The 19,101-nt window shown below is 38.7% G+C and overlaps 1 pseudogene; it reads right to left on the bottom strand.

The window, feature by feature from the left end:
• Positions 1–9,615: 9,615 nt before the first annotated feature.
• On the bottom strand, positions 9,616–17,371 carry LOC150016439 (T-complex protein 1 subunit zeta pseudogene; annotated as a pseudogene).
• Positions 17,372–19,101: the final 1,730 nt, after the last annotated feature.

The raw sequence follows: 19,101 nt of genomic DNA, 5'->3' as shown, positions 1-19,101 counted from the left end.
CCAGAGATGAGAAGAAGCACCCACATAATGAAAATCAGTGGGGATTCTGTCCATCCAGAGAGCGACTAGAGTCTGCTAGAGACAGAGACACCCTCTTAAAGGGCTAAACCTTGGTCTGTTTGGACCTGATAAACTCTGCTGTCCTCACCCTGATGACTTCTTGAGACCCTGCCCCACCACAAAGGTATGCATGCACCAATGAGTGACAGCTAGACTTGGTATATGCTGGGAAATTTGCTGAGTGGTCTCAGACCCAGCACTGGTGCTGAGGTTGAACCTGTATCAGTCTGGTGAACACCACTTGCTTCTACTTAGTGACTCACTGAGAACCTACCTTGTGTAACTAGAGTACCATCAGAGAATCCTTCAGTGACTGAGTCTAACAGGGAGCTAGCAGGTGAAGGCAGATTGCAGGGTGCCATGGGATTTTAGCTGACCTGTCCATGGGCCCGAAGCTGATAAAAGCCAGCCTGGTGTATAGCTGGTTCTTCCCACACACACTCAGACCCAACAGAGGCAGCTATAAACTATGGATCATTTTGTAGCTCCAAAAGGGTTACACAGGACCAGTTACAAGTAGCATCTGATATTGACCCACACCAGTGTCTCTCTCAAGAGTCTTCAGAACTAACACACCAAGTGGTCAGCTTTAGATAGCATCGGAGAAGGATCCAATTAGTTTCACAAGCAGCACATCCAAAGGAAAATATCAACAGGCACCAGATCCTGCTGAGGCGAATTCTGCTTTGTGTGATCAGCACCTACACAGCAGTTCATACACTGTGGTCAGAGTTGATCCTCAAAATCAACCAGCCAGAGGGCCAAACCCAGGCATGAACTGGCCAATGGCAATCGGAACTAAATTACAACAGGAGAGCCCACATAACCTTCAGAAAGGACATTCATGGAGTACCCACCCCAAGTGATCAAAGAGACAGCATCAGTGGTTCCCATGGGACAACTACTATAAAAGGCCACCTATTAAGACTGGGAGTCATAGCTTAACTACCCAATGCATAGAAACAAACACAAAGAAGAAGCCAAAATGGGGAGACAGGAACATGACCCAAATGAAATAATAGGAGAAATCTCAGAAAAAGAACTAAATGAAAAGGAGACAAGCAATTTATAAGATATAGAGTTCAAAAAAAAGGTTATAAGGATGTTCAAGAAACTTGATGAGAACCATAACAGCATGAAAAAAAAGGACATAGAAACCATAAAACAGAACCAGTCAGAAATGAAGACTACAATATCTGAAATAAAGAATACACTAGAAGGAAAAAACAGCTGGTTCATTTGAAAGACAATGTTATAGAACCCCTGGCTGCTCCAATTGAAACAAAACCCATGGGCTGTTTTGTTAGGGGCCTGATGGCCCACCACCAGAATTATAACTCTCAATACCAGAGTTTAGTGAAAAGAAAAATAATTGTTTATTTAGAAGTTATATAGATTTAAATTATTTGCGGATTTCGGCTGTTAGGTCTTGTTTTCCTTAAAACACCCACAAACACATATTTCTGCCTCCCTCTACCAAACCAGGCTAGTTTTAGAAAAGTTAGAGAAACCGTTTCCCTACTTCCTAGACACAGTTCAGCTTTACCGGTAGCTGCCAATCACTCAATTCTGATTGGGAAGGTCTTTCTGTGTTGTGGTGCCCACCAGCTTCCAATCCAGAACCGAGTGAATTCCCAGCCTCCTTGTAAGCTGCATGGAGTTTTCCCTTCTTAAATTAGCATGGTGCTCCCTCCTTCGTAATCTGCATGGGGAACTTCTCAAAACCGCATGGTCAGTCCCATTAAAATGTCTGCCGCTTATTTTTAAATCCTTGACTGCATCCTGTGATGCAGTGGGCATGTTACCCAGTTTTGACCATTCACAGAATCTCACACAGGCTCTGTGTACTCTTTTCATACCATTTCCCAGTCCAAGACCCCTCCCATCTCCTCAAGGCCTTGGAAATATCCAAGCCATTTGTGTAACAAAGACACCAGCCACCAGCCCCAGGCATGTGAAGGCATCCTGAAAGCTGCTTCCTTCTCCCCAAACCCCAGTCGCAAGCTCTGGGGGTTTTTGGACACCTCCCTTCTGTAACAACAATGTAGCAGAAAACACCTAATCAGGGGGGAAAAGTCAAAAAAGAATTTAAAGAAATGAGAATGGGTTAGGGGACCATTGGAACAACTTTAAGCACACAACATCTGCCTCATTGGGGTACTAGAAGAAGAGAGAGAGCAACGGATGGAGAACCTATTTGAAGATATAATGACTGAAAACTTCCTTAACCTGGTGAAGAAAAAAGATGCAAATCTAGGAAGTGCAGAGTCCTTAGCAATGTGAACCCAAAGAGGCCCAACCAAGACATGTCATAATTAAAATGACAAATGTTAAAGACAAAGAGAGAATGTTAAAAACAGCAAGAGAAAGACAGGTACCTACAAGAGAGCTTCCATAAGACTGTCTGCTGATTTCTCAACAGAAACATGTCAGGCCAGAAGAGACTGGCATAAAATATTCAAAGTAACACAAAGCAAAGATGTACACTTAAGACTATTTTATTCAAAAAGGCTATCATTTAAAATTAAAGGAGAAATAAAGAGCTTTCCAGATAAGAAATAGCTAATGGAGTCCTTCACCAACACACCAGTATTACAATGAATGTAAAAGGGTCTTCTTTAAGAAGTAGAAAAAGAAGGAAGAGGAGGAGGGGAGGAAGAAAAGAGAAGAACATAGTTATAAATGATGAAATGGCAATGAAGTAGTACCTATTTTTAATCACTTTAAATGTAAGCGACATAAATGATCCAATCAAAAGACATAGGGTAGCTGAATGGATGAGGAAACAAGGCCCATATGTGCTGTCTACAAGAGAGCTAACTCAGAATGAAGGATACACACAGACTAAAAGTAAAGAAATTGGAAAAAGGTATTTCATGCAAATGGAAATGAAAAGTAACTTTGTATAGCAATATCTATACCTGACAAAACAGACTTCAAACAAAGGCCAGAACAAAAGACAAAGAAGGATATTACATAATAATAAAAGGTTCAATCCAACAAGAAGATATAAACCTTGTACACATTTAAGTGCCCCATAAGAACACCTAAATTTTTAAAGCAAATCTTGATGGATATTAAAAAAAGAGATAGACACTAATATAGTCACAGTAAGGGATTTTAACATCCCTTGGACATCAATGGATAGATCTTCCAGACAGAAAATCATTAAGGAAATGGCAGCCTTAAATGACACACTAGATCAAAAGAATTTAATTAATATCTTTAGAGAATTTTCCCCCTAAGCAGCAGAATACACATTCTTATCAAGTGCTTTCTAAGATAGACCACATGTTAGGACACAAAATTAGTCTCAATAAATTTAACAAGATTGAAATCATTTCAAGCATCTTCTCTGACCATGATGATATGAAACTACAGATCAATCACAAGGAATAAAACTGGAAAACACAAACCCATGGAGGCTAAATAGCATGTTACTAAGCAATAAAATGGTTAAAATTTGTATCAAGGAAGAAATCATAAGATAACTTAAATCAAATGAAAATGAGAACACAACGACCCTAAACCTAAATTTATAGCATTACAGGCCTACCTCAAGAAACAAGAAAAATCTCAAACAATCTAACTTTATACTTAAAGGAATTAGAAAAAGAACAGCAAACAAAGCCCAGAGTAAGTAGAAAAAAGAAATAATAAAAGCAGAGTAGAAATAAACAAAATAGAGCCCAAGAAACAATACAAAATATCAAAGGAAACAAATGCTGGTTCTTTAAAAAGATAAACAAATTGACAAATCTTTAATCATACCTATTAAGAGAAAAAGAGGGAACCCAAATAAATAAAATCAGAAATGAAAGAGCAGAAGTAGCAACTGACACCAAAGAAATGTAAAGAATTGTAAGAAAATATTAGAAACAAATATGTGCCAACAAATTGGACAATCTGGAAGAAATAGATAAATTCCTAGAAACATACAGTCTTCTAAACCTGAATTAGGAAAAATCAGAAAATCTGAATGAATAGATTACAACTAATGAAATTGAAGTGCAGCAGAGATTATATATATAAAAAAAACCTCCCAACAAACAAATCTTGGATCAGATGGCTTCATAGGTGAATATTACCAAACACTCTAAGAAGAACTAACACTTCTTCTTCTCAAACTATTTCAAAAAATTCAAGAGGAGAAAATACTTTCAAGCTCATTTTGTAAAGCCAGTATTATCCTAATTCTAAAACCAGATAAAGACACCATAAAGAAATTACAGGCCAATATTCCTGATAAACATAGATTCTAAAATTCTCAGCAAAATATTAGCGAATGGAATACAACAATACATCAAAAAGATCATACAACATGATCAAGTGGGATTTATTCCTGGCTGCTGGTTGGTAAAATATACACAAGTAAATAAATGTGATTCACCACATAAACAAAATGAAGGACAAAAATAACACTAGCATATCAACAGATGGAGAAAAACATATGATAAAATCCAGTACCCATTTATGATAAAAATTCTCAGCAAATGGGAATAGAGGGAAAATATCTCAATGTAATAAAGGTCATGTATCACAAACTCACAGCCAACATTAGACTCAATGAGCAAAAACTACAAGTGACTCTACAAGACAGGGATGTTTGCTTTCATTGCTCTTTTTCAACATAGTACTAGAAGTCCTAGCTATAGAAATCAGACAAGAAGAAATTTTAAAAATCAATATTGGAAAGGATGAAATAATACTGTCATTTGCAGATGATGTGAAAATGTATCCGTCGGCAGCCGTCCGTCTTGAGAGACGATGGTGTAGCTTCTTAAGAGTCTATCTGCACCGCCAAGAATGGCTGTGCAGTCCGACTCGGGAGTGACACGGTATCTGTCTCCTCCCATGTTGAATCGACATCTTGCGATGACGCTGGAGTGTCCTCTCCAGTGAAGCTGAAGCTACAGAGCCTGGACAGGGTGATATGGAGGGTCTGCTGTTGCCCATGCAGCGGACCCCCCCTCTCTTCGCAGCTGAAGGGTCCAAGGGAAAGATGGAGTCAATACAGCTTGGCTTCAGGTGCGCCGCAGGAGTTGCCGGTGTTGACTACAACGTCAAACCGCCTTAGGGACTCCGGCTCCGGATTTTCTGTCGGGGTTTACTCCCTTAGCCTTTCCCCTGAAGAGCTATGCCGCAAGGCAGCGGAGGTTTTTTGGAGTCAGAGTTTTCCTTCTCTGATGTGAAAATGTATAAAGATGTGAAAACCCTAAAGATTCCACACAAAAAAATACTAGAACTGATAAATGAATTTACTAAGTAGCAGGATACAAAATAAATATCCAGAAATCAGTTGCATTTTTATACACCAATAATGAAATATCAGAAAGGGTAACTAAGAAAAAAATCTATTACAATTGCATCAAAAAAATACTGGAGAATAAATTTAACCAAGGATGTGAAAGACCTGTACTCGGAAAATTGTAAGACACTGAAAAAAGAAATTAAGGAAGATACAAATAAGTGGAAGCAGATACTGTGTTCATGGGTAGGAAGAATTAATATCATTTAAATGTTCAAAATATCCAAAGTAATCCATAGATTCAACGGAAGTTCTACCAAGATACCAATGGCATATTTCACAGAACTATGACAAATATTCCAAAAATTTATCTGGAACCACAAAAGATCCTGAAGAGCAACAGTAATGTTGAGAAAGAAGAACAAATTTGGGGGAAATCACACTATCTGATATAAAACTATACTATAAGACCATAGTGATCAAAACAGCATGGTACTTACATAAAAGCATACATATAGATCAATGGAACAGAATAAGCAGCCCAGAAGTAAACTCATGCCTTTATGGTCAATTTATATTTGACAAAAAAGGCAAAAACATGCAATGGGTCAAAGATAGTCTCTTCAATAAATGTGTGGGGGAAATCGGACAGATATGTACAAAAAATGAAACTAGACCAACTTCTTACACCGTACACAATGATAACCTGGATTAAAAACCTAAATGTATGACTCAAAGCCATAAAAATCCTAGAAGAAAACATAGGCAGTAAAGTCTCAGACATTTCTCATAGCAATAGTTTTTCTGTTATATCCCCTTAGGCAAGGGAAACAAAAGGGATAATATATAAACAAGACTACATCAAACTAAAGTTTTTGTGCAGCAGAGGAAATCATCAACAAAATAAAAAAACAACCCACTGAATGTGAGAACATATTCGCCAATGATAAGGGCTTAATATCCAAACGTTATAAAGAACTTAGAAAATTCAACACTAAAAAACCACACAATCCAATTAAAAGATGATCTGACTAGACACCTCTCTGAAGAGGACATATAGATGGCCAATGGATATATGAAAAGATGCTCAACTTCACTAATCATCAGAGAAATGCAAATTAAAACCATATTTATATATCACTTATCAGTCAGAATGGCTATCATCTATATATCAACAAATAACAAGTGTTGGTAACTTGCAAAGAAAAGGGAACCCTCATGCACTATTGGTGGGAAAGCAGACTGAGAAAAGCACTATAAAGTTACCTCAAAAAATTAAAAATGAAACTTATGACCTAGCCATTCCACTTCTGGTAGTATATCCAAAGAAACCCAAAACACTGAATCAAAATAATATATGTACCCCTACATTTATTGTAGCATTATTTACAATAGCCAAGATTTGAAAGCAAACTAAATGCCCATCAGTAGATGAGTGGATAAAAAAGCTGTGGTACATTTACACAATGGAATACTACATGGCTGTAAGAAGAAGGAAATCTTACCTTTTGTGACAGCAGCGTGGAGGGACCTGGAGAGTATCGTGCTAAGTGAAACAAGTCAGTCAGAGAAAGGCAAGTACCATATGATTTCACTTATATGTGGAATCTAATATATATAATAAACTAACAAAATAGAAGCAGACACATATGCAGAGAACAGACTGACAGCTGTCAGAGGGGAAGGATGTTACCGGGGGCTGGGTGAAAAAGGTGAAGGGATTAAGAAAAAAACTCACAGACACAGACCATAGTATGGTGATTATCAGAGAGAAACAGGAGTGGAAGGAGGTAGAAGAGGGTAAATGAGGAATAATTGGTGATATGTGGAGACTTGATGGGGTTTTGAACACACAATACAATATACAGATGATTTATTATAGAATTGTACACATGAAACAACAAACAAAATTAAAAAACAAAACAAAACAAAACAAAAGCTCTACAGTGACTAACCAAACCCAATGAAGCCGCTACCCCTAAGCAAAAGCCTTGGAGTAAATGGAAAAGAAGTTAATTCATTGGAATATATTCATGGGATTGTTTTTTAAAGAAACATCCTGAATTGATGTGATTAAAATAACAGACAGACAAAGGGTAGAGTTTTGAGGAGACAGGGTTTGCATAATTGAACATCTTGTCATGTTGGAAAGATGGGGAAAATATCTTGCTCATTCATTTTTCAAACTAATAAACCCCGAAAAGGCCAAATTTCCTTTGTATTTCTTAAGATAATTTTCCTCACTTATAGTCACCAATCCCTAGGTGACTGATTCTAGAGCTGACGGTGTGTATAGCCTTTTCTGAGGAATGTGCTATCCAACTTTGAAGGAGTTTAGGCTCATTTTCTTGACACTGCATTAAAGGGTAAAGTGGGTGGGTGGGGAACATTGTAAAGTGGGGAAAGACCATTTTCCCCCTGCACAATCTAATTACATCTCCTCTAAACTTCCTTATTCTGCTCTTCCCAAACCATAATTCCAGAGTTTTCATTCTTGCAGACTTCTCGGGTTTAGACTAGAAAAGAGTTGTGCTATGAGTGACTGTTCCTATTGCCATTCTGCGTCCTGCTGAGTCCTCTCTGCTTGTTACTCCCGGACCACCCACTGGGCAGATAATATACAACCCATCAGGAAATCCCCCAGGCCCATCTTGGAGGGAAGTGGTGTCAAGGCTGATTGTTTCTGGGAATGCCATTTCTTCCCTGCCCTTTCAATGTTCTTGTTATGCTATTCCTGTGATCACTGTCAATGTGTAGGAAAGTACAGGATGAATTTTTGTGAAGGACTGAATTTGCCTGACTTGTTTTTTGTTGTTCATTTTTGGGGAAGAAGAGGGATTGTGCCTGTTGCACACAATTTATGTGCATTTATTGGCGGTTATTGGGTTAGATTCATCCCACTCATTCACAATTCTGACATTGCTATGCATGTGCTATCGGGGTTCAGCATTAAATGATTTTCTTTGTCCAGATTTGGGTCACTGTCTCTGTTTGCAAATTATTTTTCACAGCGACTTCTCTCTCTCTCTCTCTTTCTCTCTCTCTCTCTCTCTCTCTCACACACACACACACACACACACACAGACAGACACACACACACACACACACACACACACACACACACATTATTCCATTGCCAAGTTCAGGACTCATTAATACCTTTCCCAAGTTCAGAGCTTTGATAGGTCTATTTTATTTTGGCTCCTGATCAACACCCAGCCATTGTGTTTTGCTAAACAAAATAAATTACTAAAAGAATACACAGCCTCTACCCTCTAGATGACAGTAGCAATACCTTGTGGCAATAAAAAATGTCTCCAGATATTGCCAAATGTTCCCTGAAGTAAAAAATTGCTTCTGGGTGAGAATCACTAAAGTAGAGAGATCATACATACCCAACTTCAAGAAACTTGTTAAGACAGCCTCAGAAGTAGTGAACAGGCTCAGCTGTTCACCCAGCTGTGTGGACCACCTGTGACCAATTACTTTGAGAAGATTATTAAGTTACAGGCTTGGACATGCAGCCCCAGCTATAGGCAACTGTATGCACTCTGTGGGTTGGCTCTACTGGTGGGATTGGGTTACACACATTCCACTTTGCTTTGCTCTTTAACTGGTTGAAGGCAGCTCAATTACTTGCTAACTGATAGTGATGACAGCTTGAACCACCATATGACCCCAAGGTGGCTGAATGAGTTAAATAGAAATAATTGTAATTACTTTTGCCCTAATTATTATTGTCTTTTTTGCTGGTGTTATTATTATTATTTTTAAGTTCCAAAACTCAAAGAATAACATGAAATTTATTTTATTTTTCAAGAAATATTTAATAAGGCAGATACCATATGCTTTTCTAACATGTATTTTAATATCACAAAAGCTAAAGCAAAACTTCCTGTGCATTGGGTGAAAATGACCTGCTTTATGTGTAAACGGTGACTGTAATTTAAAAAAAAATACTGTAATTATATTTCAGACTTCAGAATTTGAATAGATGCTTGTATTCTCTTCTTTATTCATATGGAAAAAGAAAATTCCTTTGAAGCCCTTACCAGAGAATGCAGTTAGTTAGAGCATTATCCGAATACACCAAGGTTATGGGTTCGATTCCTATTTAGGACACATATGAGAATCAACCAATGAATGCATAAATAAGTGGAACAACAATTCAATGTTTCTGTCTTTCTCTCTAAAATCAGTAAGTAAATTTTTTAAATGTTAAAAGAAAAAGAAAATACTTTTGAAAATCATTTGAAGGTAAGACAAAAATTCCATAGCTGTATTCTTAGGATCACTCTCTAGAGTCTTCATGATTCAGATAATACAAAGGAAGACAATCCATCTTGCATGATCTCATCAGTCAGGAGAATGCTGGTGACAATCACAGTGCCAGAGTGAAGAAGCTGTTTCTTTACACAACAGCTATCCTGTACACCTACTTCTGCCGTTATCGTTATAAGCTCACCTATGTTCAAGTCCACACCCACAAGTTTACCTGATTCTGAATGTTCTGCTTGAAATTTAAGTAGTGTTTTCTGAAGATTAAAACCAGAATTCTGAGCAAAAACCTTGGAAATAATGAGCAAATGAGCATCAGCAATGCTTGAACTCCAAGTTGGACCCTGCCCATAATTACACTGAGTTTATATTTAATCAGAGCTTCTGCCATGACCGCTTCCACTGCACCAGTGCCTGGAACTACACAGCCATCATCAATAGCATTTTCACAGCCTTCAAGCCATTTCTTATTGGATGAGTATTTCTTTATTTGGTCCTTTGACCAATAATGTGACAGAGTGAGGATTATTATATTTCTCAATAAAGGTGAACTTCTTGTCTCCCAATGTATTCTCATAGACAAGTTCTGCATGTCCCAAATCATCAGGACTTAGGTCATGAAAAGAATTTAGAGCTACCCCACCACAAGCAAGAGTCAGTCTCTCCATATTTCTCCTTTTAGTTCTGGGAAGAGCTACTATGCCTTCTTTTGCAAGAGCATCTAAGAAAAATGGGTCAATTCCTTTCTGATTAATAACAAATCCTTTCCACTACTAGGATTATACCCGAAGAATCTTGAAACACCAATTCAAAAGAACTTATGCACACCTATGTTCATTGCAGCACTGTTTACAATAGCTAAGTGCTGGAAACAACCTAAGTGCCCATCTGTAGATGAGTGGATCAAAAAACTGTGGTACATTTACACAATGGAATACTATGCAGCAGAAAGAAAGAAGGAACTCCTGCCATTTGCAACAACATGGATGGAACTAGAGAGAATTATGCTTAGTGAAATAAGCCAGGCAAAGAAAGAAAAATACCATATGATATCACCTAATACATGGAACTAAAGAACAACACAAACAGAAGAACTAAATAGAACAAAGAGCAGAATAGCAGTCAATATGGGGGAGGGGGGAGGGAGAGAAGGGGGATAAGTAAGGGAAGGGTTCAGTCAAAGAACGTGTATAAATGGTTCATGGATATGGACAACAGGGAGGGATATGATTGCGGGAGAGGGGGTGGGCTGGGTGGGGGAGAGAAACGGGGGAAAAATGGGACAACTGTAATTGAAAACCCAAAAATAAAAAAATAAAAAATATGGCAAAAAATAATAATAATAACAAATCCTTTATCTAAGTCACCACAGACTTCCTTTTTCAGTTCTATTTGTTTTTCACTCTATCTTCAATGAATTTTCTTTCAGCTTTTACTGGTTTCTCTCTCTCTTCTGCACACTTGTAAAAGAAAAAGCCATAATTCACTTGTGTTTTTTCATATTTTAATGGCACATTGCATGTGAGGATGTTTGCATCTTCTACTCTTTTTTTCATATCAGGATACTGTGCCCCATGGTTCAAAACAAAACCTTTGATTAAGCTTGTATCGGTTTCAGATTTATGTTTCATCTGTGTGATCTCAACCATGAAGAGCTCAGTAGGTTCCTCTTGTGTTTTAATGGCCAAAATGGAGTCAGCTACAGCCTCTGTTAAGACATTGGCAAGTTCCACATGAACTTCAGTACCAGAGATGTTTTGGCTACATCTATCAGCATTTTCCTGTTCATCTCTTTGCTTATTTACACTTATTTCAAAAACTATGGTGTCTTCTCCTTAATAACAGCTTTAAATCCTTTTGCTGATATTCTGGGATGAAGACCTTCAGAAATGTAGAGAGTCACCTGTTTCAGCAACTCTCCAAGGATTAGAACATTGGAGGTGGTACCATCACCAGTTATGTCATCCTGGGCTGTTGCTACTTGGTTATTATGGAGGCTGTTTGGTGTTGAGTTTGCATATCATGAAGCAGTGCATTGCCATCTTTAGTGAGCTTGATGTCTCCACCAACAGAAATAGGAATCTTCATGGTGTCCGTAGGCCCCAAGTTAGTCCTCAGTATGTCCTACAGCCCCCAGGCCGTGTGGATGTTGACCAGCAGTGCTGCATGGGATTTTGCCACCCTGGGTTTGGGGTTCAGGATCTTAACAGATGCCACATCTGAGCCAGCAAAAGAGGAAGAGAGCCACCACCAAGAATGCTCAAAATTGATTGAGAGACATAATGTTTTATTGACTTCTCCTTAAATAACTTTAGATCTGCCTTTTCACTGGCTGCTACATGACCTGATGGCCTCTTAACTAGAACATATCAAGCCTAAGTTCCTCATTGGTCATCTCCGAAACAGCATTTTTAAAAATTACCTTATTTCTATTAGTTCTTTTGTGTTACCTAACAGTACATATATGAGGTGCCTAATTCAGTTATCTGCTTTCAACTCTTTCAACATACAATTATCGGATTACCTTTTTTAAATCAAATGGTAGATTAAAAACTTTATTCAAAAACATAAAAATGTCCCCTTTGACTACTGAGTTCAAGTTTTGTAGCTCAGCAGTTTTTCTAGTATTTACCTTCAACCTGTATTTTTCCTCTCTTTTTCCTTCCTTTCTTCCTTCCTTCCTTCCACCTATTTCTCCTAACCAACATTTCCCAAAATGTGGTCCATGGTTCACCTAAAGAAGAATCAACAGCCCTGGCTGGTGTGGCTCAGTGTATTGAGTGCTGACCTGTGAACCAAAAGGTTGCCAGTTCGATTCCCAGTCAGGGCACATGCCTGGGTTGTGGGCCTGGACCCCAATTGGGGGCATGCAAGAGGCAACCACACATTGATGTTTCTCTCTCTCTCTCTAAAAACAAATAAATAAAATCTTTAAAAAAAAATCAACAAAGATACTTTTTAACATGCATATTTCTAGGCCTAGCCCCAGAATTTCTAAGGATAGGACCTGAATATCCCTCCAAAAACAAAATAGCATTTACTCTTAAGACTCAGCTCAAACTAACTTCTCTCTTTAAAACATTTAGTGCTTTTATTCTGGTACTTATTACATTCTTACTTGGAGGAGGAGAAAGAGGAGAATAGAGAATTGCTACAATTTTTGTGCGAGGAACTGTTCTGGTCACTTTACATCGACTATTTCATTACATCCTTGTGATATAATTTATAAAGCTAAAAACTTTACTTGCCCATAAGTACACTTGGTAAAGGGAAGCTTCTCACTCCAAAGTCCACAAAGTCAATACTGAGCTGTGAACTTGCTCAGACTCCATTCTAATGTGTCTTTGTGCATTATACACTTGTCTCATGTCTGTCACTGAGTAAACTCTTTGTGTACAAGTCCTGAATAAAATGGCTCAGTGGAAAAAAACAATAGACTTAAAGTCAAACCAAGCTCTGCTTGAATTCTGGCCTTGGCCTTTCTTGGCTTCTTCTAGCTGGCCGTAGGGTATGGCCATCTGCCTCTGGTTCAGAACACAGCCAGGTGATAGAAAGAAGGAATGAAGATGAGAGGTACAAAGGGCAAGCACCCACTGTCTTTTAAGGAATATACCTGGGAACCTCATCCTAACCTTCTGCTTATATCCTGTAAACCTAATCCTATAACCAACCTAGCTTCAAGGGAAGTTGGAGTTTATTTCTTTATCTGTGTGGCCTTGAGCCCAACAAAAAATCAGAGGAGAACAGATTTGGAGAGTATTCTATGCTATCCAAACATAATGGACCTTTAATTTCTTTCTCGTGCATTTCCCTTTTTTCCAGCTACAATAACTTGTTTTCCTTTGTGCAGCATCCTTTCCCATCTCACAATCCACAGCCTTTCAGTGAATCTTATTTCAGACTCCAGTGGAGAATAAATGTTCCAGCTCTAGCCAGTCAGAGATGGGTATGTGATTTGAGCACATCATGCCAAACACACCAAATTAGAGCGAACCGTGAGACTTTGCTAGATGAACTGGCAAAGAGAAGTGCCCTCCCCACCACAGCCTTGAAGCCATGAGGAGTACCCTGGAGGTCTGCAGAGTCTAAGGCCACTGCCAAGGGAAGCAGAACTGAGAAGCAAAGACAGTGAGATGGACCCAAAGGACATCACTCAGGGCCCTGGATGAGGCCCTGCTAAAGGCTGGGACCTACCAGTGGATGTTTTAGTTCCAGCCCATAAATTTCTCATTTTGCTTGAGCTCTTTGGAGTAGGATTTTCTGTTCCTCATAGTATGCTAAATAAACAGAGATTCAATAAAAGGTCACTAATAAGACATTCATCTTTGAATTTCTCACACCAGCACACTTTTTTATACATGATATATGCTTCAGAATTAATGATTGGGAGAATAAAAGAAAACAGGAATAAACAAGTGACTGAGATTTGGATAAACCTTATGAAGTTGAAAGAATTTTATTAGTTTCTTTTATTCCAAATACCTTCTCTGGCCATGTTTACTTTTAGAAGTCACAATTTTTGAAAAAATAGGCCAGATGGCTTGGGATGTTTTTTAGAGCTTTTCTCAAGACCTTGAAAAGAAACCAAGAAGGGATGATCTCCCCAGTTTCAGTCAGGCTTTGCCCATATGTGGAAGTAGAACCATTCCCAAATAGTTTTCAGCTAAAATTTAATTTCCACGCATTCTCTGTTGCCTGTCTTCTTGGTGATGAAATGCTGTGAGGGCACCATTTTGGTGTCACCATATGGTGTCCTCATGTAGACAGATAGTTCTTGCTCATATCCCCTGTAAGGGAACAGGGGAAACGTATCTGCAACAGGCCCTTCAGTGCAGCGAAATATGGAATTAATTCAAGCATTTGTTACTTATACCCATTTTGCATACAAAACAGATTTGAGTAGGCTTTCAATAAAAGGCACGGGCACTAGAACCAGGATAAAGTAACAAGTGCCATCCAATGACGGGCGATTATATCTATTGATTACAAACATTTTTATTAATAGCTATATTTATGTGAGCTTACTGTGTGCATGGTAAGCACATGGTTCGAAGGCACTTAATATCTTATCAATTCATTTAATTCTTGCAGCGCTCTATGATGGTAGCTCCTATTATTTTCATTTATGATGAAGGAACTGAGTACGGAGGTTGAGTGACCAGCTGACAGTCATATGTCAGTAACAGATTCATACAGCATGGCTGAGCCAGGATTTGAACCCAGTCTAATTCAGGACATGTGTTAGACAGAGATAAGGAATGTCTTTTCAGAGTCCATCAGCCAGGGTTTGATTCCCTTCTCTTCCACTTACGAGCTAATAACCTTAGCAAGTAACTTAACTTCTTTAAGTGTCATGTTATTCATCTGTAAAGTGGGGATAATGATACTTAGCTCTTGGGTTTGAGGTGAAGACATGATGTGGAAAGATATGTGGTCCAGTGAATGAGACTCAGTGCTACACTCTACATGCAGCCCTTTATTGTCTCCTTTAAGTAATACTCTCACCGTGTTAACTAAATGCTGGGTTGTTAGCTGTGGAACCCTGAATTGTTTTCTCCCTTCCAATGTCCTTTGCAAAGACATCATCCATCTGTCCCCACTTCATTCTGGTGACATTGCTAAGATTGTACCTCTATGGGAAAGACAAAACTATGAAAACTAAGGAGCATGCCAGGCGTTCAAACTGGACAAAAGAGAGGCATGGATAGGATGTGAAATAATAACATGCACCAGACCGAGTGTCAATTTTCCTTACCGAGTAGGCAAATCTTTTGTAAAGCTCATCAAATACAAAAGTAAGATTTAGTTGGTTTGGTCCAGCCTCCCTGCACTGTATGCTTTTAAAATGAGTTCTTCTCTTTGTTAAGCAAATAAACAATAAAGTCCCTATCTGCCAGGCCTCAGAACCATAAGAAAGAAAGAGTGACATTGTCATTCAGGGCTGCTGACATGAAGAGGACATGGGGTACCAAAGCCAACAAGCCAGTGAGTATGTGGAGGAATGATCCTGTTGCAGAAATCACTAAGTGGGGGTCACCGCTGGCCTGAGAACCCTGGTATGTTATTATGCTTTGGAAAGATACAATGATAAACAACATGCATTGCTTAATTACTTGAACAGCCTTAAATTCAAGTATTGTGTTTGTATGTGTGTAAGCTAAATAAACAAAACTCAGTGGGGGAAAAAAATCACATACCTACCAGATTAAATTCTGTTTCTGCACGCCTCAGCTGAGAGCTATCCATTTTATGCCCCTATGAGTATTATGGAAAGGTCAAGAGGTCAACCCTGAGCCCATGGGCTCAGGATACAGAGCGCCTTTCCCCTTTCTTCCTGGGAATTAGAGCTTATTTAGACTTCACAGGCCTCAAACTTGAATTAGTTGTTAATCAAATAGAATGCTTTCTTTTAGGAAATGAAAAGGTAAAAATGATTTACAGTGAAACCCTCCAGTTGATGCTTCTATCCGAAGGAGGAGGCAGTCACTGGAGGCCCGCCTGAGGCTCGCAGGAACGTGCTCAGTCCACGGTGTTAAATGGATGTTCATCTCTGCTTTTCCCTCTCCTGCTTCTCTCATCTCCATTTTTCTTCTTTCATACTTTCCTTGTTTTATTTCACCTTCTCTTCTAGCTCCCTCTCCCTGCCTTTCTTTTCTCTTCTTTCTTCTTCCTTCCTTTTTATATTCCATTTCTAATCTCTCCTTTTCCTTACTTTTGAAATTTTCTCTTAATTTGTACTAAGCATCTAGGGAAAGCAATTAAGAGGTTGGAGGAGTTATCCAAGTGTTTGGTCTGAATGTCTGTGTCCCCCTGATCAAGATGCCCAAAGTGGTTTTATTAGAGGTGGGGCCTTTTGGGAGATTATAAGAGTGGAGCTCTCATGAGTGGGATGAGTGTTCTTATAGAAGAGGCTCCAAAGAGCTAGCTTGACCCTCTTCATCGTGTGAGGATACAACAGATGAGAAATCTGTAACCCAGAAGAGGACCCTTATCCAATCATGCTGCACCCTGACCTTGGACTTGTAGCCTTCAGAATTGTGAGAAATAAATTTGTGTTGTTAATAAGCTACCCAGACTATGATAGTTTGTTACAGCAGCCCAAATAGATTAAGACACAAAAAACCAACTTGAGATCCAGGTGATGCTAACCATTTACTAATATTATATTAAATATAACCCTTACTCAAGCTAATTCCATTAGTAAGACACACTATGGCATGTCCTTCAAGGTCAGCATTCGTGACGACAAAATAAAACACAATGAAGTATGATTTTATTATATCTGGTAATAGACACGAATGAGTAGGAAAAACACCAAAAAGCTCTTTTTCCTTTGAAAGCTTTTCAGTTCTTGGGATTAATAAAAATTTATTACAGCTGATGGGTTGGGCTCCTAGGTTTTCCAGTGCCGCTAATTCAAAACATCTAAAGTTAAGTTTGTTAGCTGAGGTAGATTTGTGTCTGTGCCAAAGGCAGACAAACCGTGTCAAACTATGTTTTAGTAAAAGGCCTAAATGCAACTTGTTCTATTGTCATGTGGTCTCAATTCACAAGAAAAAAAAAAAAAAAAAGAAAGAAAGAAAGAAAAAAGAAAAGCTGTAGGAAGAACACAGTGATTTTACAAGCTGGACTCTAAAAATATACCCAGTTCTCCTGGACTTCACCAAACTCTGCTTCAGAACTGACAGTCTTGGTAGTAAGAAGTAGTTCGTGGGCCTGACTATAGCTGAGTGTTGTGTTTTTACCTCCAGCTCGGTAAGCTACTGCAGAGGCCTGCGTAGCCATTGCAAGTGTTTGGAGAAGGTATCTTGGGAGAAAACAAAGTTTTAAAAGGGTTGGGCAATCCTCCGAGGTTGTACTGGCTTGCCAGAACGCTACTCCATTTCATCTTAAAAATAATATTTTGATCCCAGACCATACCATGTTTCTGGCTAAATGTTACACTTAACAAGCTTTATGCTAATTACCATACACAGTCACATACTGTTTGCAGCTGATTCCATTTTTAGCAATGCCAGAGGGAAGAAGGAATCTCAGAAGGTGAGTGTATTTGATATGCCTGATACTGCTCTTAGAAGGTCAGCTCCACCCAGCCTTCCCCACAGGCCCACATTCCTGGGAGCTCTCCAAACAGCTCACTCCTACAGGAAAACCCCAGAGGCTCTGCCAGGGTTCCCCTCCCAGTGCCTGAGGCCCCTCCTCCTGCAGGTCTAGAAGGAAATCTGTATGGTTCAGCATTTTGGCTGGCTTTGTTCTCCACTGTGCCCCTTCCATCTGTGATGGAGGCCTGCTAATGTGCTAGTCTCAGCAGCAAAGCAAGAGAAGGGGAAAGAAGAGTGACAACTGTGTTTGCATTGTGTGCTTGTGAACCTGTATAAATGTGCGTATTCCAGCCACAGGTTTCTTTGTTCGTTTGTTTGTTTTTGCATAAAGCCACAAAGTAAGGTAAACTCCAGACTTAGGAAAGGAATAGTTCCTGAACATCAATTGTCCTAGCTTATACTGGAAACCTTTTATATGCTAACTGGAAGTTTGACTCTCTTATTTCTTTCTTTGCAGTTTACTATGAAATATTACATACATACAAAAGGGTAAAGTTGTATGTAGCTGTAACTAAAAAGTTTTAAAAAGAGTTAAAAAGTAAAAATGAATATAATATAATGAGCATAAATATGTGGCTGAGCATACTTATATATATTTTTATGTGTGTCTATATACATACATGTCACTATATAGCAAAAAGAAAAATAAGTGCACACCTATTTATATAACATGCCTGTTAAGAAATAAAGATAGAAAGAAAGGAAGTTCTTCATACTTTTGACACACCCCCAGTTCAATTCTTCTCCCTTCTCTTTAATATTTATAACTTTCATTTTGTTGTACTTTGCTACATATGTAAGTATCCCTGAATAAGTAGTTATATTTATATGTTTTTAGAATTTATATAAATGGGATACTTAATGTGGTTGTCTGTAACTTACTGTTTCCACTACATATGATTTTGAGATTTATCTGTGCTAATCTGTATTGTATATATCGTGAACGTAGATGAATATAGTATGAATGAATGAATGTAGTTCATTTTCACCACTGTTAGAGCATGTGATGCTATGACTACATCCCGTTTTATTGCCCATTCTATCATTCCAGAGCCATTGAGCGCTTTCTAACAGCTCTGGCTGACGTGAGCAGTGCTTCTGTGAACATTCTCCTGCCTGCCTCCTGGTGTCCATACGCACAAGTTCTTCTAGGGCACGAACTGTGTGTGAAAGGCAGGGACATGGCCTAGGTCTACAGTCAGTTTTATAGCCTAACACCAAATTGCTCTCCACAGTGCTTTTATAAATGTACGTTCCCACCAGCCATATATGAAAGATCAAGCTGTCCCACACCCTTGCCAACATTTGGTGTTGCCAGGCTCGAATGTTTGCCAATCTGATGTGTACGAAATAGAACGTTGTTAATATTTTAATTTGTGCTGCTCTGAATACTAACAAACCTGAACATCTTTT

Source organism: Furipterus horrens, unplaced genomic scaffold, assembly GCF_987537825.1.
Source record: "Furipterus horrens unplaced genomic scaffold, mFurHor1.1.pri manual_scaffold_3, whole genome shotgun sequence".
NCBI lineage: Eukaryota > Metazoa > Chordata > Mammalia > Chiroptera > Furipteridae > Furipterus > Furipterus horrens.
The sequence above is the reverse complement of the archived record's forward strand: the minus strand, read 5'-3'. Positions and strand labels throughout refer to the sequence as shown.